This window comes from Teleopsis dalmanni, chromosome 1 (genome assembly GCF_002237135.1).
Source record: "Teleopsis dalmanni isolate 2A chromosome 1, ASM223713v2, whole genome shotgun sequence".
NCBI classification, from domain to species: domain Eukaryota; kingdom Metazoa; phylum Arthropoda; class Insecta; order Diptera; family Diopsidae; genus Teleopsis; species Teleopsis dalmanni.
The window spans coordinates 97520681-97528806 of record NC_051846.1 but is presented as its reverse complement, the minus strand read 5'-3'; the positions used below and the strand labels follow the sequence as shown (position 1 = coordinate 97528806).

General features: G+C 28.5%; 1 protein-coding gene across 2 annotated transcripts in view; it reads left to right on the top strand.

Moving 5' to 3' along the window:
- Positions 1 to 1854: 1854 nt before the first annotated feature.
- LOC119673523 (prolactin-releasing peptide receptor) overlaps positions 1855 to 8126 on the top strand; it is a 62274-nt gene continuing 56002 nt past the window's right edge. The window contains exon 1 of one of the 2 annotated variants that reach the window (XM_038084815.1): positions 1855 to 2013. The gene's annotated coding sequence lies outside the window, so the exon portion shown is untranslated. Of the gene's footprint in view, positions 2014 to 4197; positions 4410 to 8126 lie in introns of those variants that run through there. The other variant, XM_038084814.1, reaches the window with a different exon arrangement.

The window sequence follows — 8126 nt, the reverse complement described above, 5'->3', positions numbered from 1 at the left end:
AAATTTATAAGTTTTCTATTCTCTCTTTTTTCTCTGTAACGATGTGTTATGTGCAAATTTTAACAATTTTTAAAAATTTTTCATATTATTCAACAACAAAAAAAAAACAAAATTCCTTGCTACTTAATTGAAAAAAATGTCTATTTGCATGTCAACCTTCTTCTTTTTTATTTCTTTTATTATTACACATATTCAGATCATATTATACAAATTTACACAAATCAATTCAAATCAAAAAAATAATTTTTTTTTTGCATTAAATTCAGTTTATAAATTGTTTTTTTTCTGCTTTCAAAAACAAAACTCTTTGCAATTATGTTAACTCCCTCAGCGACTCAATTTTTTTTGTAACTAATGTATATAACAAAAAAAATATAAATAAAAAAATATGTTGACTCAGTAATTGGATTTGTTTTGTTTCTTTGTATATGTTTAAATCATTGGCCTGCCTTATATCATGTCTTCTAGTTCTCAGTTGGATTTCCATGTAGAAATACCTGGACACCGCCGTGTTATCCTAACGGTGTATAATGTTGCCGTTGCTTTCATCAATTTTACTGCTTCCTGTATCGGTTTTTCTTGTTGATTTCATCAATTTTACTCGTTCCTTTACTCGTTCCACTTAGTGAAGCTTTTCTCCACATTCATTATCATCACAAAGATTAAACTGGCGTATATTGTTTGCAATTAAATATATATTTATTTTCCGTTCTTACAAATTCTTGCACTTATTATGTCTATAACAACCCAAAGTTTCAAAATTTTTTTTTTATTGATCACTTTTTTTTCTTCTTTTGTGTTTGGTGCTAAAAATTTTTATTACACAAGATTTAGTGAATTTTTCTCTGATTTTTCTCTGATATGAGCCACTTTGTTTGTGATATTCAGATTATATTGATATTTCATTTACTTCTTTTTTTTCTTTTTAGAGGTTTGGCTTTTTTTTTAAAAAACAATTAATTTAAAAAAAATTAAAATGATTTTTCCTTTTTTTTTTCTTTTTAAAGCAAATTAGTTTCTTTAATTTTATTTCTCATGCTCATTCAGTCACATTAAATTAAGTTCACAACCTTTTTTTCAGTAGCACCCGATACGTACAACATTTTGTCACAAGAACAAGAGACCGAACAATCTCCCTGCTATATCATTTTTATGCCAGTTCGCCTAACTGAAAATCCTTCTAGAACGATCGTGGTCCTATTAACTTTGTATTTTGCGCCAACTTTTCACTACTTTCCTGTTACTTTTGTGTTTGCTTTGTCTGGTTTTGTTTTGGTTTAGTTTACCTGTCTAGAGGTGAATGAACTATAGAAAAGCTGATTCTATCTTCTGTTCCATAAAACTAAGATTTGCCTTTTGTATTCATGTTGATTATTCATATTTGGCAACACCATCTTCTCTCATTAAGTCAAACTTTAATGAAGCTTTTTAGTGGAATTCGCTTCAATTTTTACCGATCAAAATAAACAAAACCACAAAAAGACCAGCAGATGCAAAAGCTTTATTTTACATTCTTTATTTGTTTTTTTTATTTTTTTTTTTCATTGACAGCGTGCGCGTAAGGCACATTGCAAATTATTTAATTTTTTTAGTGATAAGCAAAAATAAAAAATCGAGAAAAACTCATCAAAAATTTACTAAAAATAATAAACAAAAGTGCATAACATATATAAAAGAATATATATATAAACAAGGCCATATCAAAGAGATGTGGTTAGGTGCAAACTCAATTAGTGTGATCAATTGCTATCGCATATATTGTAAATAAAATTTATGCTTTAACTCAAAGTTATTATAAAAATAAATGATATGAGAATGTCTGAAGAAATATTAACTTTCTTTGGTTTAAAAAAACGTAATATAAAAAAAATAAAATAAAGTATAAAAGTAGTTAAAATGAACAAACGGGAGCAGAAAGTCGCCATAAACGTACAAATTCAAATTTTTAAAGTACAACAAGTGATGGAGACAAGCGCTATGCAGAGTACTCCTGGACGTCACGGGATGGCCGAGGTAATGTCTGTAAAATTTACATTATTCCTATTATATTAACGTGTCCTTTCCCACACAAGCGTACATAAAAATTCTATGAAATAAATAATTTAGAATGTGTGATATATTAATAGGTATAACGGGATCATCGAGAAATTTATAATTTTCGAAGATTTGAATGAGTTTGAGAACGACTCTCAAATAAACTGTGTAGATATAAATACAATATATAATAAAAATGCAAATAAGAGTATTAATGCAAAAAATAAGGGGTATTAATAAAAGACCCCTTAAAAATTTGTACAATTTTCCATAATGTAGTTTTGATTGGCACTTTAAATTTTACAAAATAATTTTAGATTATTAGGTTCTATACATAAGAAAGAACAAATCATGCAACAAATAATGCCTCTATGAACAGAATAGTATTGAAATTTAACAATTGAAAATAAAATTATAATTAATTAATTAATTTAATTATACTACAGCTGATTTATGATTTCGTTCTAATAAAAACACAGCAAGTAAAATTGTTAATAAAAACTTTCATAGTAATAGTAACAAAACTCCAGAAAAATATGCGAACAAAAAAGTCAAGTACGGCTTTGGATCAGTAGGTTAAGGTGCGCTAATTCTGAGCTTCACATTTGGCAGGACCCGAGTTCGATTCCTGGTACTTGCAGTCTCAAAAAAAATAATTATTAACGAATAATTAAATACAAGAATTATTTCTAAGACCACTGATGATCGATATTTGGCAATACTCGAAACAGCTGTATGGTCAGCCAAAAATTCAATTAATTAAAATAATATAAAAAAGTAAAATTTTTGTTGTATTTCACTACTGTTCGAAAAAAACCTCTTTACAAAATAATTTTGAATAAATAATTTTTCTGATTTGTTAATAAAAACCACTATTTCGGGAAAACCTAGAAAATGGCGAATAATTTCTGAAATTTTATTTTAATTTTTATTTCAAGTCACTACACGTTTGTATTAAATAGTCTACCATCAGTCAGGCGCATCACTTTAAAAATCGAAAAAATTAAAAAAAAGCGTAATTAAAACATTTTCCATCCCTTTTTTTGTTAGCTATAACTATGAAACTTAAAACATTCGTATAAGTTTCGCCTTTAATTTGATATACAATACAGTATGAGGTAACTTCACCAAAAAAAAATTATGGGGCATACGCAGGGTGATGTTTTGAGAAAATTCAAATGACGGTTTTTCGGAAATAACATTACACAGGAAAATAAATCGTTGTAATTTTCGAGTTTTACGGAAGTTTTTCCTATAGGAAATATAGGTAACGCCTTTTGAAAACAAAATTTTTAATTATTTGTAAACTAGTGTAAGTTGTTGCTGCATTGTTCACAGTCATCCGATTAATAAGCAACAAAACTTATAAGAATTCAGTAAGAATTATCATATAAGTATTTAATTTTAATACCCTTCCGTAATATGAATGATTTAAAGCCTTAGAAAAAAATAGAACCACGGGCATACACATTTGCTGCGTGTCAACAATAAATGCAATAACCAATTAAAACATGATCACATTTTTGGAAACATTCAATTTAGGCGGCATTTTTAATCTATTTGTTGACTAAAAAATCCTAGCTCGGTTCGCGCAAACTCTAAAGCTCTTTAATGCTTTCTAAATAATTTCATTGTCATTATAATAATACAGTCTGGTTAGACTTCATGTATTGAAATATATTTACTGAAACAATAATTCCACTCATAAAGCTATTTGGGCTTACGTGTTGAGTTTTCACTTTATTCACAGCTTTTAAAAGCTTTTTCTCAAAATTAACATGAAGCATTAATATGTTACTTCTTCGTGCTTACACAAACATTAATGAATAATAGAGCCTTTTATAAGCACACTAAACTTTCTTTAGTGAGAAGGAACAAACTGTGTGAAAAATAATTTTTTTTAAATTGCTTAAAGAAAATAGTAATGCCGGTGTATAATGAAAGCATTTTAGTTCTAAGTGGGTGTTAAAAATTGTATATCACTTTAAAGGAAATTAAATAAAATTAATTTCTTTATTATATGTAAAAATTGTAATCAACCAAATATTTTTATTTTTATAATAAAGTGAAATATGATTTTGTATTATATTATTATATACCTAACAGTGTTAATTGACGATTAAAATTATTCGAAGATAACTTACCATATGTTTCTCTTTTAAGCTTAAAATTCAATTTGATACTTCTTTAATAAAAGTGTCGATATGTAGCCGGAAATTTTTTATAAAATTTATTACGTATACGCAGTTAAACACAAAGATTTAAACAACAAGTAACTTTAACATATGTGAAGCTTTTGAATGAACAATTGCACATTAAAGCTATGAATGATCAACTATTCTTAAGTTAATACATGTTTACTAAATAAATTTAAGGTAATTGTTAATTGGTAAATTTAAATAATATATGGTAAAAAATGCAATGATATCTGTAAATCAGTAATCAAAATGACTATCAATTTGTTTTCCAGCTAATACAACGAAACACCAACGTAATCAGAAAGAAGTAAACGCAATTATAAGAATTATAAGTTTATAAGCATCATAAGTTTCTCTCAACAATATTGCCATTTTTTTTTATTACAATATTTCCAAATAGACTGATTTACTTATCCGTTTTGCTATAGCATGTGTACATTAAAATTGATAGTACAATTAAAATTGAGAAAACAGAAGTAGATATATTTACATATATCTACTCACATATTGGACATATTTGATGCAAGTCTGTTGCATTCTACTCTGAAATTCTAACATATTTCAAATTAAATAATTTGAAAATTAATATTTTATCGGTACATAAGTATTTTTCTTTGTTTAGTGAACAAAATTTTACGAAGCAGATTCAGCACTTGCGCTTTGTAGATATAACCTTTCCTATACTTTTTTAAAGTAGACAAAACTTTAGCTTTTTAAACATGAGCACATATTTAGTTAATTTTCTGAAATTATTTATGATATTTATTTCTTTGATTAAAATTAATTTATAATGCAAGATACAAAATTTTTAACTTGTCTGTGATATGTATAAACCAATTATACTAAAATAATGCATAAAATTTTATGCATTTTGTAATTTTAATTAATAAAGGCATATCACAGATTTTTGAAGTTGAAAAACTTGTATAGTTTTATATGTCCATGAATTGAAATTAATCATTGTTTGTTACAGATTTATATTCAGTTTCATAATCTTATATAATCTTATCATCTTATTAATGAATATTTGAATAAAATACTCGATTATATAAAATTCAATAATTTTATGCTACTATGATAAGATGTTACCATTAATTTTTTGAGTAGTACACATTTTCACTTAATTCAATTTGGGTTAAAATAAGGTTTTGTTGCGTTTTATATGAAAATTGCATGTATTTCTCAAAACCATGCACAGTAGCATGTTTGTACTGTACAATACTGTACTACGGTAAACTGTCCAAGTTAAAATTAACTTGATTTCTAAAAACTTACGATTCTGTTTTACAAATCTTCTTGATATCAATTTGTTTTGCAATCGACTCTCGTGAGAATGCAGTATAAAGTTTCTAATGACCATTATTATTCATAATCTTTTTAGGGTAGCTTCATATTGGCAAAAATCTTGAGCAAGTGATTTTTAGCGACTACTGTCAGTCAATTTTGTACCTTTAAGAAAGCTTTGCAGCTACCGAAATATCTCGTGTTTAGATAATACAAGGCATGCTTTTGTTCATATTTTTATAGCAATTTGAACTTTTTTATAATAAAGAATCAGGTATTTCTTCAATAATTTTATTAATTTTCAAATCAGTATAACTTTTTTCACAAGCAATATATGTTTGTACATACATCTGTGTTCAAAAAAATGTAGGATGAAATTGCACCTTTTAAACATGTATTCATTTGACACTGAATTATTGTTAACATATACCAGGTGTACCGGTATGAAGTGATCGTAAAGATACAAATGTTCCGACAGGGAACATTTGTTGTGAACGAGCCATTTTTTGTTTTGTTTGTTTGCTATGACATGTGTGAAATATATTTAGTATACATCAAGTCATTGAACAGACAACATCATATTTTTTCATCGTGTTAAAAATGTCGAATTTTGTATCAGAAAGTGATGATTTGCGGAAAGCATTAATTTTTTGTTTTCATTTGAAGAAAAGTGGTGTAGAGTCGCATCGAATGCTTGTCGAGGCATATCGTGACCATGCTCTATCAGAAGCAACATGCAAAAGATGGTTTCAACGGTTCAGAAATAATGATTTTGATGTGAGAAATGAAGAACGTGAAAAAAGTTTGAAGACGCCGAACTGTTAACGATATTGGATGGAGATGACACTTTGGGTCAAAAGCAAATGGCAGAAATGTTAAATGTTGCACAACAAACAATTTCTGACCGTTTAAAAGCTATGGGAAAGATCCAAAAGTGTGGAAAATGGGTGCCACATGAATTGAATGAAAGACAGATGGAAAACCGTAAAAACACTTGTGAAATTTTGCTTCAAAGACACGAAAGAAAATCGGTTTTGCATCGGATTGTTACTGGCGATGAAAAATGGATTTATTTTAAGAATTCTAAACGGAAAAAATTATGGGTTAATCCGGGACAACCATCAACATCGACTGCAAAACCAGATCGATTCGGCAAGAAGACAATGCTGTGTGTTTGGTGGGAGCAGAAAGGTGTGGTGTACCACGAGCTCCTAAAACCTGGTGAAACCGTCAATGCTGGTCGCTATGCATTGATCGAGAAACGACCAGAATGGGCCAGAAGACACGGCAAGGTAATTCTGCTCCATGACAATGCACCTGCACACAAAGCAAAAGGGGTTCAGGATGCAATCAAAACACTTGGCTGGGAGCTGCTACCCCACCCACCGTATTCACCAGAATTGGCTGAGCAGCACTTTGATTCCTACGAGGAGATCAAAAAATTGGGTGTCTGGTTGGTTTGCTTTAAAAGGCGAACAATTTTTTTGGCGTGGTATCCACGAATTGCCAGAAAGATGGTCAAAATGTGTAGAAAGCAATGGCCAATACTTTGAATAAAATGTTTTTTACTTTCCTTTTAATAATTAGTGTTTTATTTTCACCAAACATATGTGGGACCACTGGCGACGCGTGCGATTCTTATACCATATAATGTTGTTTTTACATATACCACTTAAATTAAAATGTATGAGATGTTTTATTAATAATAACTATATTATATTAGGCAACAATATATTCGCAATATTATATTAACAATTCATTAACAAAATAACATATTAAACAAATTAAATTAATAATTTATATATAAGTTTAATATTATATTAATATGGAAGAAATAAAACTTTTTACATAATTCTCATAACATCAAACCAACTTTTTTCAAATAAAAGAGTTTTAACTCAGAACCATACATGTTTATGCAGTGATCAAACAAAATCGAACACACTTGCAACGTTTGTACGTGCGGCCAACTTCTCCGCACACAAAGCGGCTATTATTCGTTGGAGCTACAGCTAAAAGGGAAGAAATTTGAAAGAAATGTACTGAAATGTGCGCTGCAAATCAACATGTTGGATTCGTATGCATGCAGTTGGTATTCAAATAGAACAGAAAATTACTCTTATACAATTCTCACCTTACTACATAAATATCTATTTCTTATATTACAAACGTGACCGCACGCACATTATTTTGTTCATTTTTCTGTTGTGTGACCAACTTTTCCGCACACAAAGGGGAAAGACGAAATATAATAGAAATGTTCTGCGATTTGAGCTGCAACTTTATGAACACAACTAACAACTATAGTAACTAAGAGAAGCAAATTGATTAAGTTTTTTTAAGACAAATTTATTTAATCTTTTTTAATAAAACTTTAATCTCTAAAAATATATATATGGAAATATAATAAATAATATTAATTCTCGATGTAAAGATATTTAATAAATTTATATATATTATATAACATTTTGCAAATTATTTTAGGGTGTGCGCCGCACACCTCCGCACCTTAGAGTAGTCGTCACTGTATGGGACCTAATACCACTTAAATTCTATGTAATGCTCCTTTATACAATTTTTTATTAAGGGCAATAATGTTATAATATTTAG